Source organism: Prionailurus viverrinus, unplaced genomic scaffold (genome assembly GCF_022837055.1).
Source record: "Prionailurus viverrinus isolate Anna unplaced genomic scaffold, UM_Priviv_1.0 scaffold_39, whole genome shotgun sequence".
NCBI lineage: Eukaryota > Metazoa > Chordata > Mammalia > Carnivora > Felidae > Prionailurus > Prionailurus viverrinus.
In genome coordinates, this window is record NW_025927607.1 from 1,698,089 (window position 1) to 1,716,853 (window position 18,765).

The following is an 18,765-nucleotide window of genomic DNA, read 5'->3' on the forward strand; positions in this document are numbered from 1 at the left end:
TTTTCTCGTACTTTAATTATCTTTTATAAAGGGTTGCATGTGGTCGTAAGGAATCTCAATTGCTTTATGAGAAGTGAGTATATAAATTACAAAATATTATAAACAGCATATATAATCACATATAAAATAGAATATTATATAATAAATAGAATATGTGTAAATATATAAACATATAATTTTATTTTATATTTATTATATTACATTATATTCTATTAACCAATTTATCATTTAATTAAATATAGTATGTGGGTTCTCAAAACCAGTTATATACAAACTTCACTGGGATGTTTCCTCAGTAGAGGTACTGATCAAGGTATCCTTAGCCTTCTGGAGCCTTAAAGGGTTCAGGTGGAGTCCCAGCTGCTCAGGGCTGGCCATGTCCTTCCTTCCCCAGCCTGGAATTCTGGTCTGGAATGCCACAAGGGTTAAGGAGGTCAGCTTCTGCTCTCCCAACCCCAAGGGGGGGGTCCATACATCTGAGTCCAGACTCCCAGACTGTCTCCAGTTATACCAGTTAAGACTGCCAGATGGATGAACAGACACACACACACACACACACACACACAGGTTTGGGGTGGGGGGTTGTATGTGTGCGTGTATATACCTCCCAGAGACAAGTTCGGGGGTCCTAGACGCTGGCCTCCCTCTCTCGGACTCCACCCCCGCCCCCCGAGCCCTCCCCCTCACCCAGTTTGGCATAGTGAATTCGAGGTGGGAGCCACTGAAGAGAACACCCCCCTTCCTCGAAGGGTGTCAGCCCACAGCGGCCAGAATTTTCCAGCATTTCAAGAGAGGCTGCAAACTACACTTTTGGTGGGACCTCGAATTTTCAAATGTGGGAACAAATATCCCTTGGGACCAAACACGTCCCGCAGGCCTCCTGCCTTCAAGTCTGCTTTGCAGAAGGTCCAAATGACAAACAGAGGCTCCTCATGGGGAGGGAGGTGCGGGCCCCCGTCTTTCGGCTCCCTCCCAGCTGTACTCCCCCGCCCCCCCAAAAGCCCAACCTAAACGTTCTAACTACCTCTTGGTGTAATTTATGAGAGCACTAACTGAATTATAAAGGCGTCTATTCAAACAGGGGGCCTGGCCAGTGAAATTTTCACCAACTACCAGATTTCCAACTGTTTTCCATTGACCCACATATTAAAATAGTAGAAGCCATTGGTCTCATGAGGTTTCTGGACCAGCCTGGATCCAGCGGGAATGACGCTCCAGTTGTGGAATTTCGCTAGGCAACAGGCCCCAAACAGAAAATGTCAGCACTTCTGAGGAATAATGCAGGGTTTCTGGTACACTCTCCCCCACCCCTTTCCTTTCTTTACCCAGTTTCTGTCCTTTTATTTTTACCATTCCTTTTAAGGGTTCATGTGTGTTTTTTTATTACTATAAGGAGTACTTACCTGCCTAAAATGACCCTCTCTGACTCACCAGACATGCCTTAAAATTATCATGCTGGCGCCTTCTCTGGAATAAGATTCGACTCTGTTGAAATGTCCACCTTGAAAGGGCAATGAATTTGTGCCTCATCACGGGGGTCGGGGTTTTAAGGAGAATTTCAAGAGAGTATCTAGGCATTGCTCGATGGCCAGACAACTAGCCGACCCAGAGGAAGGCAGCTCAGGAGGGAGCAAGGCCAATGTCAAGGTCCAGCCAAGAGTCTTTGAGCCTGGAGAAGGATTCAGGCACCAGCATCATCCAAAGGGGAACCATAGAAAGGCACCCAGGAGAAGCCAGTCTGCCACTGTACCTCTTCTGTGCCACACAGAATGTAAATACCCATTAAATAAATACAAACTGAGGAGCGTCCGGGTGGCTCAGTTGGTTAAGCATCCGACTTTGGCCCAGGTGACGATCTCCTGGCTTGTGGGTTCGAGCCCCACATCGGACTCTGTGCTGACAACCCAGAGCCTGGAACCTGTTTTGGATTCCGTGTCTTCCTCTCTCTTTCTGCCCTTCCCCCACTCATGTTCTGTCTCTATCTCTGTCTCTCTCTCTCTCAATAAGTAAACATTTAAAAAATAATAAAAAATAAATACAAATTGAGAGATCCCTCCTTCGTACACTTTATTATCCTTCCGTTCAGTGACACAGAGCAGGATGGCTCCCTGCAGACCCAGAGGGGCCTGAATCCTCTCGCCTTTTCCCACAAGTCTCTGCAGAGAACTCACTCTACAGGGATTTCTGTTGGAAAAGGAGATGTGTAGGGAGTTGGGAGAGTATAGTGCGTTGAATGGTGGTACCCCCCCAAAAGATAAGTCCACCTCCTAAGCCCCAGAACCTCGGAATGTGACTCTATTTGGAAACAGATCTTTGCAGATATGACTAAGTTAAGGACTATGACATGAGACCTGGTGGGTGGCGATGAACAGCACCCTCGCAAAGGATCGAAGACAGAAGACACGGGGAGAGGAGGAGGCGGAAATGGAGGCAGAGAAGGGACTGGTGTAACCACGAACCAAGGAATACCCGGAGCCCTGGAAGAGGCGAGAGGCAAGGAAGGACCCCCCCCACCGGAGCCTCTGGCCAGAGCCCAGCCCTGTGCACACCATTATCTCAAACTTCTGGCCTCCAGAACCGTGAGAAAATAGGTTTCTGTTGTTTTAAGTCACCAAGTTTGTGCTGACTTGTTACAACAGCCCCAGGAAAGTGTAAGAGGGAGCTGTCCTTGGAAGGGGGCTCCGTCCCCTTGCCCAGCAGGGAGGCCAGGTCATTTGGGGCACAGGACTGTCATCTGCAGAGACTGACAGCGGGGCTCCCTAACGAGCCGACCTCCGGGTCACCCATCACAGAACCTTCCGTCAGCACCCTGAGGCCCCAACTCCAAATATGTGCCTGACACAAAAGTCAAAGACCAAAAGAAATCGACCAATACAGGAAAAAGGGGGAACTCTGAGTTAAAGCAAACAAAAAAGAGAGCAGAATAAACTTTCAGAGAGTCTATATAAAATCTCAGAGAGGAAGAGAGAGAGTCCCAAGCAGGCTCTGCCTATCAGCACGGAGCCCAACGCGGGGCTCAAACTCACGAACCATGAGATCATGACCTGAGCCGAAGTCAGACGCTTGACCGACTGAGCCACCCAGGCGCCCCGATCCTAGAAGTCTTTAAATTGAGAAGGGAAGTGAGGAAAGAAATAACACAGGGAAACATCAGAATTGAAGGACCCAGGTCAACACACTGAGGGGCTACCCGCAGCCATTGACCCCGGGGGTGACTCCTGAACCCCGTTTTGTGAGTGGTGCTACCTACCTGTCTTCTCCCCCCACCCCCACTCCCTGTGAGGCACCATCACTCCCAGCGTATGATGAAACAAAATGATAACATTTACACGTTTTCATGTTGAGTAAATTATCCCGAAATAGAATCTGAAAGTTAAACACACATACACACACACACACACACATGCACAGTGCACCACGTAAATACTTTTGACCACACGCTTCTCCCTCTAGAAGGCCAACAATCCCCGTGAGAGGACACTCTGTGCACGGGGCCCTTGCCACACCCCACTACTGTTCCCCACGCCTCTGAGACGCCCCACATCCCTCCTGTTCCCTCCTCTGCCCTCACCTCCTTTCCAGAGGCCTCCTCTCAGGGCCTTTCCGCCACCACCTTGGGCCCAGAGGCCACCCTGCTGGTTGAGTACCTGCCCTGCCTCCTTGCCTCCTTCTCGACCTCTCCTTCCTCAAGGGTTTGTCCTCCAGTGGCTTCGTGGGGAGGTGGGGGGAAGCAGGCCTTAGGTGGAGGAGGGCGCCTTGGTGACTCTCTGGTCCTTGAGCAGCAGTGGAGAGGAATTCTGGCCTGAAGACTGTTTCCCTCTGAGCTTGGAACCATCCCCCGGGTTCCCAGCGTCCCGGTCGCTGCTCAGAGCCTGCGAGTTCTTTGAGGGGTATCTTTCCGCCCTTCTCCCGCTTCCCTCCATTGACCACGTTCTCACTTCTTGGCCTCTGGAGGCGGGGAGGACAAACAGAACAAAGCAGAAAATGAGGCCCCAGAGGGCCAGCTGGGGGGGACCTGTGCTGTGGAGGGGGTCAAGCCGGGAGACCCAGGGGCAGCTCTGGAACATGGCCAACTCGCCCCCCCAGTCCCGGTGGCACCGGGCAGAGCAGGACATGAGAGCCCTGCGGGCAGCTCCCCGCCACCCCGTCAGGAACCTTCCCAAGTGTACCAGCCCGGGTCCCCGCGGTGCAGGAGGGGCTGTCCCCAGCAGCAGTTTCTGCCACTCCTAGTCACACAGGAGACTCCTACGCGGACCCTGGGCCTCTCCCCTCGCAGTGTCTGTTCCTCCGTCTTCTCAACTATTTTCCAGGGGATTTCTTTGACTCCTAAGCCTTGTCCTGAGGTTTCTCCTCTAGTTTTGATCCCACAGCCCTTCCTTGCTGTGACTTCTACTCTCGGAGCCCTATTCGTGTTGCACGGATGCGTGATATTTTCTCTAATTCACTGAAGACACCGACGAAGCCGCGTTTTGGTCAGAAGTGTTTAGATCTCTTTCTATTTCCTTTTGATCTTGCTGGGTTGATTTTTCTTTTTTTCTTCCTTTATTGTGTCAGCTGGATCATCTGTAAAGCAGACACAAAGAGCAGGGTTAGGAGTGAATGACACCGGTTGGCAGCAAAGCCGATGACGGTTAAAATCCGAGCAGGCGAGCGTTTCCAGCTTGCCTCCAGACTCCAAGCTTGGGCTGGAAAGCTGGGCCTTCCTCCTCCTCTGTCAGCAGGTCAGATCACACTCCCCCCACGCACGGCTGAGATGCCAGCTGGAGGAGGGGCTCTGGCCTACCTGTACCAACCAACAAGGGGGTCTGGGCCACCTGCTCCTGAAGGTCCTCTGTGCCCCCCGGCCCTGCCCAGGCTCCATCCCAGAGGTACCATTTCCATGGTAGAATGGACCGCCCCCGGGGAACACACAGCTTTGTCACCTGGTGGGTGGAAACAGACAGGAGGTGAACCACCAGCTCTCTTAAAGGTTGCGTTCTTAAAATCTCCTAAGGCACGACCCACTGTGCCAACCCATCCACCTTCCAGAAGGTGACGTTGCTTTTGACTCAGTACCTTGGCCGAAGGGGGGGTAAGGAGGCTTTCAAAGGTTTCCACTTGGTCTCCCCATCACGATTGCTCTTACCCTGCACTCCAAGGGTCCGGCTCAGGGTTCACACGACTGCCAAACATATCAAGCCGAATGCAGTGTTGAACGCAAGACAGTAAGAGTCAACTATTCAGACTGTCGCCTCAGTCTGGGCCACCGTCTTGTGCCAGGCGCTATCCACAGCCCACGTACCTTGTGGGATGGGATCCCCTTTGCCAACCAGGCTGCGAGCGATCTGGTCCCTAAACACAGTTCTTGGGTTCTCTGCAAAGCAGAAGCACAGACAGACATGCAAGAGATTTATTGGGCATCACACCTGTGGAAAGTGAAAGGGGGAGGGGACAGGAGGCGGGAACAGCCTTCAGGCGGTGATGCAGGCCTGGCTCCTGCGGGAAGAGAAGGAAAGAAGGACCAGGGAGGAGAGGACCAGGTGAGCCGAGCAGCCTTGAGGACATCTCAGCCTTGAGGACTCATCGGGAGCGTGGGTCATCCTTAGAGGGGTCCCGTGGGGGCCAGAAACGATGAGCCTGGTACGTCCCCTGTCGCCCATCACCGGCCTCAGCTTGCAGTCAGGACAGAGCGGACCTCGGCCGTGGAGTTTCTGGAGGGACATCAGAGGGGTCCACCCCCATGGCTGTCGCGTCCCTCTCCGAATGTTCTTTTCTTCTGCGTTTGTGTGTGTGACCGTTCCGCTTTGCTGTCTGGGGAAGGGGCTGGCAGCTGGTGGCACCCTCACAGAGGGTGATGCTGGGCCAACAGTAAGCTGGGACCTCAGGAACGGGGTCCGGGGCAGGGGGCAGGAAAAGTCAAACTGCCAGGACTTGGCCCTGGGGTGCACGGCAGAGGCCACGCCAACGTCAGTCCTCCCGGAATATCTCCTTAAACTTCTCCAGTGCGGAATCCTTGGTCGGTCGGTGGGTGGGTGGGTGGGTGGGTCAGGTGCTGCGGGAGGTGGGGTGCTCTGGGAGGGGACCCACGTTTAAATGGCAGCTATTCTGGGGATGAAGGGTCAGGTGGTCCACAGCCTCCCCCACGTGGCGCACCCCGAGTCCTGGGCGTCCCCAGGCTCCGCGGGGCTGACGCGCCCTCCTGGAGGCTGTCCCTCTGTGAGCGTCCACATGAGGATCCCCCGCCACCTCCCCGAAGGTGTTGAAATCTCTCATCCTGCGCAGGATCCCCTCCCATTCTCTTTCCTTTTGTGACTCTCTAAGTCGGTCTCAAACAAGTCACAGAATTTATAGCTGTAAAACTGTAGTGGGGACGCTTGCAAATCGTTCTCTCTGGCTGCTTCCGCCCCTCTCCTCCCGACCCTGCTCTTGGCTTCGCCCTGAGCTTGGCGCCGCAGTCAGTCACCCTCCTTCTGACTCTGAACCGGGATCGGGGGCCTCGCGCACCCCGTCCGCACACAGTCCTACCCAAAGAAATGCTCACCTGCCAAGACGTGAGCAGACGCCACAGAGATGTCCTCTGAGGTATCTCGGAATTGCTGGGGAGAGAGCAGCCACAGCTCCCAAAAGCTCCCTGAAACAGTCCTGAGCTTGGCCCCCTCCGCAGTTCCAGCCCAGGGGTCTCCTGCCCCACATCCCCTCCTCGCAACCCCCTCAGGGCGCCTCCCTTCCTCCGCCCCCCGCCTCGGGGCTTGCCCCCGGCCTCCGCGCCCTACGGCCCACCAGGCAGCCACCCACTAACGTCAAGTGGAGACGAAAGCCAGCATTGCCACACGGGTCCCAGAGACGCAGCTTGGCTGGGGCGCCTCAGCGAGGCCAGACCTGGTGCCACTCGGACCCCTACAGACCTCCAGCCAGAGGCGGCCAGTGAGGCCCAAACTGACCAGTGTCCGCAGGAGAAGGCTGTCCCAGCGGAAGAGGGGACAGTGTTCAGCAGAAGCCTCCGTGCCCACCCGGAGGCAGGGCCCGGAGGACAGAGCTAAGGGCTGGGGACACTCGGTGCCCTGTCCTTCCCCCACATCCCTCCCCTCACAGGGCCACAGCCCGCGCAGAGATAAAAGTTACACGCATAAACAGTTAAATGCTTTAGACTTTTCGCGCCAGCGTTGAAAGAGGCTGCACCCTCCCCTTTTCGAACCTCCCGGATTTGCATGTAATTATATGCACAGTTACACAGCACACAATTTTTTCCATCACACGAAATGCGGCTTCAGTGAACATGTGAGTGGTGCCATCGTTCCGTAACGAACCCATTCGAGATGAGAGTGATTCACAGAACCCTTCTGGCTTGTGTCTGGACCAGCAGTTTCTGGACCCCCAGTGAGGAGAGGATTTCTCAGCCCCAGGAGACACAGAGCCCCCCCTCACTGGGCAGCTGGGCGCCACCCAGGACCACGCTCATCTGCACAGCAGCCTCCGGGGAGGGGGCGTCAGGGTGGGACACCGCTGTCACCGTGGGACACCGCTGTCACCGTGAACGGCCGTCACCGGCCACGCCTGCAGTCCCCAGGCAGAAGCGGGAGCCATGGGTGCCCTATGGGGGGGTCCTCTCCCAAGACCTGACGTCACAGCAACTCAGGAGTGAGCTAGTGAACGGCAGGTGGGCCTATAGGAGCCCCGTGACGTGGCCGGGCCTGGGAGACCCCAAATGTGGCAAGGTGGGAACTGGGCAGGGGTCCCCCTGGGCGCCCCTGGCTGCAGCTCCTGCTGGCCCCCAGACTGTGCACGAGGCCTCCCTGATTGTGACCCTGCCTCGCACCTGGACCGTCACCACCCCGACCCTGGCATTGCAAAATAGGGGAGCCTCACACAGCCAGGGGCTTGGAAGCAAGCGGGGGGGGGGCGTGATGTGTCTGCATGGTACCCAACAGCTCGGGGGCGAGGTGGGAGGGTCCTTGGTGGGGCTGCCCAGCACCTGCCCTCACCAGGGCCCCAGTGATGGCCGGTGGACTGACCACCATGTGGATCATGGTTCTTTGGAAAAAATGCATTTTTTCCACATATTGAGCAACACCCAGTCCTGATTCTCCAGCTAAGATTTCCACAGATGTTCCTCTGGGCTTGGTTATTACAGTGCTGCAAAGGCAGCCGAAATGGAGCAAAGGTATTCAGGGGCATGGGTAGGGAGCCTGATGAGCCTACAGAGGAAATACCTGGGTAGAAGCAAAATATGAATCACAGTGAGAAAAGCTTAGCCAGGACAGTGTTCTCCGCTGAAAGAGGGTGGGGAGAGAGGACGGAAGGGGAAAGAATGAGAGGCCGGGGGCGGGAGGGGTGGTGGGGGAAGGAAGGAGGGGAGGGGAGGGGAGGGATGGGGAGGGAAGAGAGAAAGGAAGGAAGGAAGGAAGCAAGGAAGGAAGGAAGGAAGGGAGGAAGAAGGGAAGGAAGGAAGGAAGGAAGGAGGAAGGAAGGAGGGAGGGAGGGAAGGAGGGAGGAGAGAGAGGAAGGAAGGAGGGAAGGAGGGAAGGAAGGAGGGAAGGAAGGAGGGAGGGAAGGAGGAAGGGGAGGAGGAAGGAAGGAAGGGAGGGAGGGAGGGAGGAAGGAGGGAAGGAAGGAAGGAGGGAAGGAGCTTACTCTATTAAGGTGCCAGGTTGACAGTAAGATGCACAGGAGCAGCACTGAGCGCCCTCTGTTAGTGACCTTTGGAAATGGACAGGAGTCAGACGTCCTCCAACCAAGAGTCACTTTTATGTCCCTGCCCCAGAACCCTTTTAACTACGTCTACTTCATTCTAGCAGGCTCTGTTGGTTCAGTCCTCTCCAGAAGCGGAGGCCAAGAGGAGACCAGACGTGCAGAAACGTCTTTGGGGGACAGCGAGCAGGACAGAGAGAGGGGGCAGAAGGAGGCGGGGTGAGCCTGCAGACAGGGAGGCTGGCCTGACCCCCGAAAGGAGAAGGGGAAGGAAGAGCCTCAGACTCCATCTCTGCACCGAGAGACTTTCAGCCAGGTCGGCGGCACGTCCTCTCGCCAAAGCCTCCCGCTCGAGGGCGTCCCCCTGCTCGTGGAGTGGAAAGCCGCTTGCTTGGGGCCCCACGTGCTCAGTCGGTGCCTGGGAGGTGTGGCCTCCCTGAGTGACAGCCCCTGCAGCAAGGAGCCCGTCCCAGGCTCATCACCCGGGAACGTTGCCATCAGAAAGGACCTTTGGGATACAATTTGCCTCCAACTTCCCCAGCCGGTCTCCTCCACCAGAGTATCAGCCCCCCGAGGGCAGGACTTCACCCGCTGTATCAACCCCTGGCCCCTAACACACGGCCACCCACTTAGTAGGAACTCAAGTACCTGCGGGAGGGAAGACTCCACGGAGGAAGGTCTTGGCTTGACAAATTATTACATTGCAACAGAGAGGTTGAAACCATGGAGGTTTAACCCACCAAATTACAATAATACGCGTTCAGATTTTTTTCCTGATTGACATCACCAAATATCACTTATTTGTATTAAAAAGTAAAATCGCCTTGGGGGGCCCGGGGGGCTCAGTCAGTTGAGAGTCTGACTTCGGCTCAGGTCACGATCTCACGGTTAGTGAGTTCGAGTCCCACGCCCGACTCTGTGCTGACAGCTCAGAGCCCGGAGCCTGCTTTGGATTCCGTGTCTCCCTTTCTCTCTGCCTCTTCCCCGCTTCTCTCTCTCTCTCTCTGTCTCTGTCTCTGTCTCTCTCTCTCTCTCTCAAAAATAAATAAACATTTAAAAAAATTTTTTTAAGTAAAATCGCCTTATGTGCTCATGATGAGCATAACCAGCCTAACCCACAGTCCTGGGACACTCTCAACGTTATTCTTTTCAGCAGAGGGTTTGTGATATGCGAAGCCACATGTGGTATTATTTTTATACCTCTATTAGGCTTTCCAAATAAAAACATTCCTTAATCAGGGAGGGGAAAAAGAGATTTGATATCAAGCCATGCAGCCTGATTTTTGGCTAACGACACAGAAGTTGTGTTGATGGGAGCCTCGTATCAATGCACATTAATTGCCTCAGGTATTGAGCAGGGCTAGGACCTAGGCATACAGCCGTTTTACCTTACAATGTTATATAAACAGAGCCCTCTGCACACGAGGGCAAAAGATAAACATTTGGAACAGAATAATTAGAAAAACCTGAAACCACCATAAGCAGAAACAGCCTCTGAAAGTGGTTAATTTTAAGACTGTGTTGTATTATGGGCTTTGCAAATAGGCTTTATTTTTTAACCAGGGGGAAAAAATCCAAATGCACGTGCTACTAACTCTAGCAAAGTCCAGAGACTGTTTTGCATGACATTTCAGCATTTTAATTATTCCAGAGGGGACCCAGAGTCCTTGAAAAGCAAAGGACATGGGGCGAAATCCAGCTCACTTAGCCAGGAGACCAAGGTTATGCTTGGAAATGCAGGACTTTGATAACTTGTATGGCTTTTTTTTTTAAATGTTTATTTATTTTTGAGAAAGAGAGCATGAACGGGGGAGGGGCGGGGATGGGGGGACAGGGGATCCAAAAGGGGGCTCTACAATGACAGCAGCGAGCCCGACACAGGGCTCATACTCACGAACCATGAGATCGTGACCTGAGCCAAAGTCGGACGCTCAGCAGACTGAGCCACCAAGATGCCCTGGCTGGTTTTTTTGTTTTTTTGCTTTTTTAAGATTTTATTTTTAAGTAATGTCTGCACCCACCATGGGGCTCGAACTCTCAACCCGGAAATCAAGAGTTGCACACTCCACCAAGGGAGCCAGCCAGACGCCCCTACTTTTGTGACTTTTGATTTCAAAGTGGCAGGCAGAACAGACCTGGCCTGATCCACCTGGACCTGACCGGCCTCCGACAGGCATTTCTGTCCCCCTGCCCTTTCCTCTCCTGCTTCAGGTCAACCTGGGAGACGCCTTCTGGGTGTTTCCGGGAGATGCGTCCCAGCTCCGTCAGCAGCAGCCCTGGGGGACGGACACACAAGGGGGCTGCTCTGAGACACGTCTGCTGATGACGCACCTGAGGCCCCCTGGTGACACCCAAGCAGCCCAGGCTGGCCCAGGCTCTGCTCCCATCCGTCGGCCCTCGCTGACCACCCGCCTCGAGGAACGTTCGAGCCCTCACGGCCTGTCCTTCCCGTGATTTCCGGATTGGGAAACTGAGGCCAGAAAGGTCAAGAGGGAGCCTGGAATCAGCAACTGCTCAGCAGTGCCGAATTCGAGCCCACGCCTGGAGGTCCCAAGGGACTTGACTTCGGTCCACACATCTTTCTTTAGTCTACACTTGCTTTGCAGCTGGGAACTGGAAGTGCGGGGACATTAATGGTTTACAGACCCATCGATCAGTCTTGAGCTGCTCGCGGCCGGGAGGTGAACAAAACAGGGACAAGCCCAGCCCCCAAGGCAGCATCCCAGTGGGAAGAGGGACAGCAAGCAGACACGAAGCCCCCGGTGCCACGGAGCTCTGGCTGGAGGGTGTCCCGTCCCCTCCCGCACCCCCGCTTCTCAAGGGGCAACTCCCTCCTCCCCCCGGGGGATCTCAACTGTCCGGCTTTCCCTGCGCATCTGAGCCTCCCTGTCCCCCGGCCGTCTGCCTGGGCCGTCTCCTGACAGAGAGGGGCAGTGACAGGGAGGCCAGGCCCAGATGGAGAAAGAAGGAGGAAGATGCAGCCTGGCTAAAACTCACCTTCAGAATGCCAAGATGGGGACATTTATCTTTGTACTTAGAAACAATTTTTTTTTTTTTTTTTTTTTGGAATAGCACAATATGTCTGGGGCCTGTTTTTGAACGGGAAGTTGTATTTATGCAACTGTTCCTTGTTACCTCCCTTCCCACCAGGACAGGGCGAAGGCAAGTCTGATCTGCGACTCTCAGAGTTCCGGGCCAGAGAGCAGGGCAGGATCAAGGCCTTGACCTTCCTGGACAGCGCCCCCGCAAGCCTGTGTCTCCCTCCCTCCCCCTCCCTCCCCCTCCCTCTCCCTCTATGCCTCCCTCCTCCAGGACAGTGTTTGCGTTGGGTCCCGTCCTCCTGTTTCGCCCCCGCTGAGGCACACGTCACGCCCTGCCGTACGTGATCCTGGAGAAAGACCCTGCGTGTGGGGGCCTCCGGGGAATCTTGACATCTTGCTCCGGTTTGCCAACATCCACCTCAAGATCTTGTACGTTAGCACTTCTGTGAAAGATTTAAAAACGATTTTCAGGAAACCCGAGTGTTTCCTGTTTGGCACTGGCCGCACTCAAACATCCCACCGGGAGCAGGGAATCTGGCTAAAGACGCTCGTGTTCATAGAGGTCAGTACGGAAGGGAAGGCAGGCAGGGCTGAGCCCGCTGTTTCTGTCAATTCCTCTGCCACTGCCCCTTTTCCATAGATGTCAGCAGGCTCGGCCAGCCTGGAACAGTGCTCGGTAGAGCACCAGCCGTTTGTCAGGGCCCTCTGGCCAGGGGCCGCCCTGCCCCCTTTGTGATGCCCACAGGGCCGTGTAGGGACTCATGCGCACCCTGAGTGTGATTGCTCGCCCCTCCCGTGTGTCCTGAGGACCTTCTCCGTGCGGGCTATGGCTCCGTAACGCCCTGGGAGCCAGGCCAAGAGCCCTGGGGGGAGGACAGGCCAAGAGCCCAGCCCTCAGGTGGCCTCCATCCACTCCAGAGAAGGGGCCAGACGGGCATGTAGATCGGTCGGTGAACGCCTGTGATGTGAGCCGGGGCTCCTAGGGGGACTCGGAGGCAGGGACCTGGCTGGAGAAATGATACGGAAAGTTCCGGAAGCTGTGGTCAGGAAGGGGAGCTGGGTGTCGGGGGCCCTTGAAGGCCTGGCCATTACTCTGAGAGAAGCCTTGAGGCCCGAGGGAACGCAGGGTCGGGCTCCCTTCCAGTGGGGGAGGCGGAGGCAAGCCAGCCAAGGACACAGTCAGGGACACGAGACAGGCCGGGCCCGGGCCCATGAAGGGTCAGACTCTGATGTGCGCTCTTCTGATGCCGCTAAGTGACAGTGACCATCTGAGTCCCGGTCTCCTGTGGATAAAGTCTATCTTTTCAGATCCCAGAGTGAACACACTCAGGCCATCTTCACACCATACGTAGTCGATACATTTCTGCTAAAAACGTTTCTCCAAGCAGGTGTCATGGAAACGTATACCCCTGACCACCGAACCAGCCCGAGGAGGCCGGCTACAGGGCCCGGCACAATCACGGGTCAGGCCCCGGTTCCTCAGCTCTGAGGAGGGACGATGAGGTTGACATCAGAGAAGAGTGAGCTGAACGCATAGGTTATCGGATGTGCTCCCTGCCTGCGCTGGGCTGTGGTCCACTCCAGGGTGCACAGTGGGAGCCACAGGAGACCAACAGCCCAGAGCACGAGCCTCCAGCCCGGCAGCCTCCGCCCGCCGCGTTCACACTGCTCTGGAGGCAGGCAGGATTGACCCCATTTCTCCCCGTGGGGGGGCCTCCACGTCTCTAGTGGACCGGCCGCATCGGCTGCAGCCAGGATCCCCCGGCGTCCAGCTCGCACCGCCCTGGGGTCCCTGAGAAGACCCCAGCCACGCGGGGTGAGCTCTGATCTCGGGGGCTCAGCAATCAGGCCACGACCCCGGGCCAGCCGTCCACCATGGGTGGCAGGGGAGGGGAGGCCCACGTGGTGTGGCCGCCATACAAACGTTCCCTTCACCACACACAGTTTACCGGGCAGGGCAGCGCCCAGCACATGGGTCCCAGGTCATCACTCTGCGACGCCCTCGGTGAGAGTCCTCCCTCCGTCAGGCCTGTCCTTTTAGAACGTTCTCTCCCTCCCTGCAGCCTGGCTTTTCATCTTCTTAATGGTCTTTCATGGAGCGTAAGTTTTCATTTCGATGAGGTCCAGTTCATCGATTTTTCCTTTTATGGGGCAGGAATTCTGATGCCGAGCCCGGGAGCCCTTCACCTCATGGTGGGTCCCAAAGAGTTTCTCCTCTGTTTTTTCTTTTTTCTTTTTGTTAACGTCCATTCATTGTTGAGAGACAGAGACAGAGCGTGACTGGGGGAAGGGCAGAGAGAGGGGAGACCAGAATCCGGAGCAGGCTCCAGGCTCCCAGCCGTCGGCACAGAGCCCGACGCAGGCTCGAGCCCACGAGCCGAGATCGTGACCTGAGCCGAAGTCGGACGCTTAATCCACTGAGCCAAGAGTGTGTCCCTCCAGGCCTCGGCTTGGCACGTAGTGGCCCGAAAGCTGTTTCTTCATCCGGCCCCGCCATGCCATTGCAGGGACACACACGCCACCCCATGACCCCACAGGGGCTCGGCCAAAACTCTGCCCAAACGAGCGTGTCCTGACACCCTCGCCCCTCCGCCATGCGGGACCCGCCGCTGGTCTGATGGTGGAGGCACACGGGGAAGATGAGGACTGACTTCCCTGTACTGGGGGGACTGGCTTGGGCGCCCCACCAGGAGCTCTGGTGTCAAGCAGGGCTCCTGACATCATTGGGTCCCCAAAGAGTTCCTCCCAGCATCTGTCCCTGGAGCCGCCACATCTCCCGCACTTTTAACTCAGGACCCCCTCCCACTGCAGCTGAGCCCCATTTCCTGCTCAGCAGCCCCCTTCCCTGCCCCACGCAAATGCACAACAGCTGGGAAACCTCTCTGCTGAGGCTTCGTGCGCCGCTCCGCCCCACCCCTTCCTGGCTCATTAACTGCTGAAGACCCAATCTTCCTTTTCAGCATCCTGGCCCCCAGGCCGCCCTGCTGAACCTTTTCGGACCTCCTCACCTTGTAGTCACAAAACGAGCCTTGCGCAGAGAGAGGGAGGCGGCCCTGCGGGGGAGTCAGCTCAGCCCCCACGTAGTGACCACCTACCATGTGCCAGGCAGCGTCTCTGTGCCATGAAACAGAGATCTCTGCAACCTCATGCCTCCTTCCTCCCCGGCAAGGAACTTTGGCCCCACAGGCGGCCAGGCCATGGGGTGATGTCTCTGACAGCAGCTGAGGGGAGCTTAGGCAAGGGCTTGGAGAGGGCAGAGCCCAAATGCTACGGGGACATGGGGAGAGGAGGGAGAGTCATGACGGCTGGAGGACCAGGGAGGTCCCGGGGAGGAGCTGGTGCCTGAGACCGCCCAAGGGAGTGTGTTTGTTCTCTGATAGAAGGAAGGAGACACGTGGAACTGTGAGAACAGACAGGGATGCTGGGGAGCGGTGGAGGCGGGCACATGGTCCAGGGAGGGAGGCTCAACTGTGGGGTTTGAGGACCCAGCCCCAGCCCAACGTTTCAACCCAATGATGTGGGCCCTGCTCGCGGCACTAGGGTCCTCGGGCCAACGGGACAGGCACGGGGAGACATCCCAGGCTAAATCTCTACCGTTGCCCTGGAGTCCAGCCGCCCTCCAAGACACAGCAGGGCCGACTAAAGTCGTGGAAAATGTTTCGCGATCGACGAAATGTCAACAGGTTGTGTAATAGACAACAGATTCACCTGCGCTTTAAGGCTGAGTGACATCAGAGACATTTCACCCAGCCCACCAAGCCCAGACCTCTGACACCAGTGCTGGTCCTTCTCTGTCCTCCCCAACCCAGGCTGTTTGGGGGGAAAACGTGAGAATTCCAGATTTTACTCTGAAGCTGCGAATGTGCCCCCTCAGAGAAAACAGCTGTGAAATCCCCAGCAGGAGCTCGTTCCTTGAGGGCTGAGACTGGATCACAGAGTCTGGCAAACCTGAGCAGCCCTGAGGCGCTGCAGGGCAAGGAGCCATGGAAGGCCCTTGGGGGAGGGGGTCCAAGGTGATGGCAAGGGCTCAGAGATACTGGCCCCACAGGGCACTAGGGTGGGAGGGGAGGATCCCAGCAGACACCCTGTAAAGTACCCCCCGCCGTACCTGGGGTGAATCCAGCTAGCAGGAGACCCCTCCCCGTCCTGACACCTGACTCCGGTCAGCCATGGCTACCTTGAAGTCTCCTTCAATGTCAGCGAATACACCCCAGCCAGGTCAACACCGCTTCCAAATCACAGAAACTCCAATTCCAATGAATTAAAGCAGTGAGACTCTTCTAATAGAAGTTCGAGAATGGCACCAGTCTTGGCAACAGCTGGATCCAAGACTTGAAGAAGGTCCTCAGGGCCCTTCCCCGCCCCTCCCAGCCACCCACCACTTGGGGGACAGTGACCGCCTGCAACCCCAGGTGTTCAGCCTCCTGCACTGGGACTGGAGGTCTTCGGTCTCCTGGGGGCCGCATGTCAAGCCCAGGGAAGTCTCTGGTTGGCCCTGCTTGGGTCAGGAGGATGGGACAGTCCACCCTGGCCCAGCTGGGCGAACAGTGGCGGGGCATGAAGAGCAGTTCCCCAGAGTCCCACGGAGGATAGGACCCCATAGAAGGAAGGCAGCATTGGAGAGCGATGCCCACAGAGATGGTCATGGAGGCCTTTGACATTGATAAGCGTTCCCACAGACATCACTTCATGCGATTCCCTGATACCCTGGGGGTATCCCTGTACCTGGGGGTACAGGCAGGCCTGACCACTGGTCTCCTTTATGACACCATCAGACTGCTCCTGGGTATCCAGGAGTACAGGGGGTATCCCTGTACCTGGGGGTACAGGCAGGCCTGACCACTGGTCTCCTTTATGACACCATCAGACTGCTCCTGGAGCATGCACGGTGCCCACCCACAGCCCTTACTTCCCACAGAGCCCTCTCGCCTGGCCCGAGGGCTCTCTCCGGACATGACAATGTACACAGCCCCCAACATGGGCAGGACAGAAGTGCCCATGAGCAGCCCTCAGTCAATGACCAGTTGAAGAAGCAGAAGAAAGACCTCACCTCCTCACTCACCTCCAGAGAGGGACAATTCTGGGGACATCCTACAGGGTCCCCAAGAGGCCCAGTGGCCCACAGGGATGAGCAGGGCATTCACACACCCTGCCTACTGCCCCAGCGCCCCGCCGGTGCCTCCCGGACCACCTCCCAGATAAAAGACTTGCAGCCAAATTCTCATCTCAGGATCTGCTTCTGCAGAATCTCCAATTAAGATGCTCTGTACATATTAATAAGCTGTTGTCAATAAAGCAGATCTAAGTAAAGGCTATAAAATAACTAAATCACATACCAATGCCCTCAAACCCAGCAGGCAAATGGCAGCGCACTGCTTCACGCCCCAGGCTCTCGGAGACAGACATTACTAATCGATTGAGGTTCCCACCCACCCCACCTCCCTTTTGGAGGCTGTAGAAAGACAGCAAGGCAGAGCGTCATGATCACTTAATCATGTCTGCCCCGGTAGAATGAGTGCAGCAAACGCCTTGCCGTTTGCCATCCCAGCCAGTTGACTTGCAAAGCCCCTAAAGCCACTCAACCAATGTCACTATCATTATGTCACACGTTCCCGAAATGGCTACTTCTCCTTCCCTCCATCGCCAGCCTTGCCAAGACTCCTATGTGCATAAGTAGCTCGTGGAAAATGCCAAGTGCTCAGCACGTCTCGCCATCCGACAAAGGAAACAGAGATGTCGAAGGCAGAGAGCAGTTAGCACCCACCTGGGGGAGTGGTACGGCTGAAAATAGGCATGACTCACACTTGGCGGGGGAGGGCCAAACCGCGGTTCCAGCAAGCCTTCCCCCGCCTTAAATGCCACCAAAAGCATTCGGGGAGCAGAACCGTGCATCCCGTAGGTACAGCTCTGTGTGTGCGTACAGATCACGCAGCCACCCAGCTGCCCAGATGTCGCTCCCCCAAGAGTCACATGTCCCAGGAGGGCCTTAGGGCTCCACTGCTCATGTTACACAGAGTACAGCCAGAACCATCTGGCCAGGCCTGGAGCCCACTCAGAGTCCCTGCATAAACACATCCCGTCACTTAGGAAAACAGAATTATATTTTCCATAGTGAAGAAATAAATCTCTAGGGGGTATTTACGAAAATGTATACTCTGCTAAGGGACAGTGGGTTTTTTGCCAATTAGCTAGAACAGGGTCTTTGCACAGCATAACAAAAAAAAAAAAAAAAAAAAAAAAAAAAGAGTGAGTGAGGAAAGGAAAGTCCAGTTAGGTCCATGTTCAAAATAAACAATCTTTACAGTTACAGACAGTCCCTGGTTTATACCCAAGCTGAGTTCCAGGGTTGTCTTTCCAAGTCAGCCGTTTGGAGCCTGACATGTACTTTCCCATAGAAATTATGCCCGTTGGTCGTAAAGTTAACCCACAGCCGTCTCTTCCCCGACAGTGTATGGAAGTACATTACCGCCTTCATATCACCTCTGCGTTGACTCTGTGAGAAAATAAATTCTGATGTCCAGAGCAGGTCAAGGCAGGGCCAGAACTGGGGAGGGCCGGGTGATGAGTGACAGCAGCCTCAGGAGTATGGGACGGGGCAGTGAGACTTGGTGGCCATTGGCTTTTGGTGTGAGCACTAGCACCCCTTGTGCTCTGGCAAGATCTGTAAACTCCCTTAGCCCTGGTCAGTTCACCTCTGAACAGTTCCTACCTTACGTTGTTGCTGTTGGGACAATGAAGTGACAGCAAGGATACAGAGCACAAGTTACAGGGCTTGGCCCCAAACAAGAGCTTGGGGGAAAAACTGCAGTTACCTTCATGTGCAAAAGAGAACTTGATTATGAAATCTGAGTGTTTCAGGATTTGAGGGACTTTGCTAAGTGTTTCCAACAAAGGGCAGGACCGCGTCTGTTTTACCCTAAAATGATACCCATGCCTGGCCTGTCGCAGTCTCTAACAAGGATTGGTGGATGGATGGATGGATGGATGGATGGACAGATGGGCAGACAGATGGATGGGTAGATAGATGGACACATGGATGGATGGATGGATGGATGGA

General features: G+C 55.5%; 1 long non-coding RNA gene across 3 annotated transcripts; it reads right to left on the reverse strand.

The window, feature by feature from the left end:
* Nucleotides 1-235: 235 nt before the first annotated feature.
* On the reverse strand, nucleotides 236-17,616 carry LOC125158879 (uncharacterized). Of its 3 annotated transcripts, XR_007149563.1 has the most exons (6): nucleotides 14,717-14,950; nucleotides 5,126-5,353; nucleotides 4,784-4,922; nucleotides 4,170-4,563; nucleotides 3,648-3,948; nucleotides 236-408 (listed from the first exon to the last, which is right to left on the reverse strand). It is a non-coding gene; the product is annotated as an uncharacterized LOC125158879 (long non-coding RNA). The 3 variants fall into 3 exon arrangements; XR_007149562.1 differs by lacking the exon at nucleotides 14,717-14,950 and adding an exon at nucleotides 17,473-17,616 and having other exon boundaries at nucleotides 3,648-4,563; XR_007149561.1 differs by having other exon boundaries at nucleotides 3,648-4,563.
* Nucleotides 17,617-18,765: the final 1,149 nt, after the last annotated feature.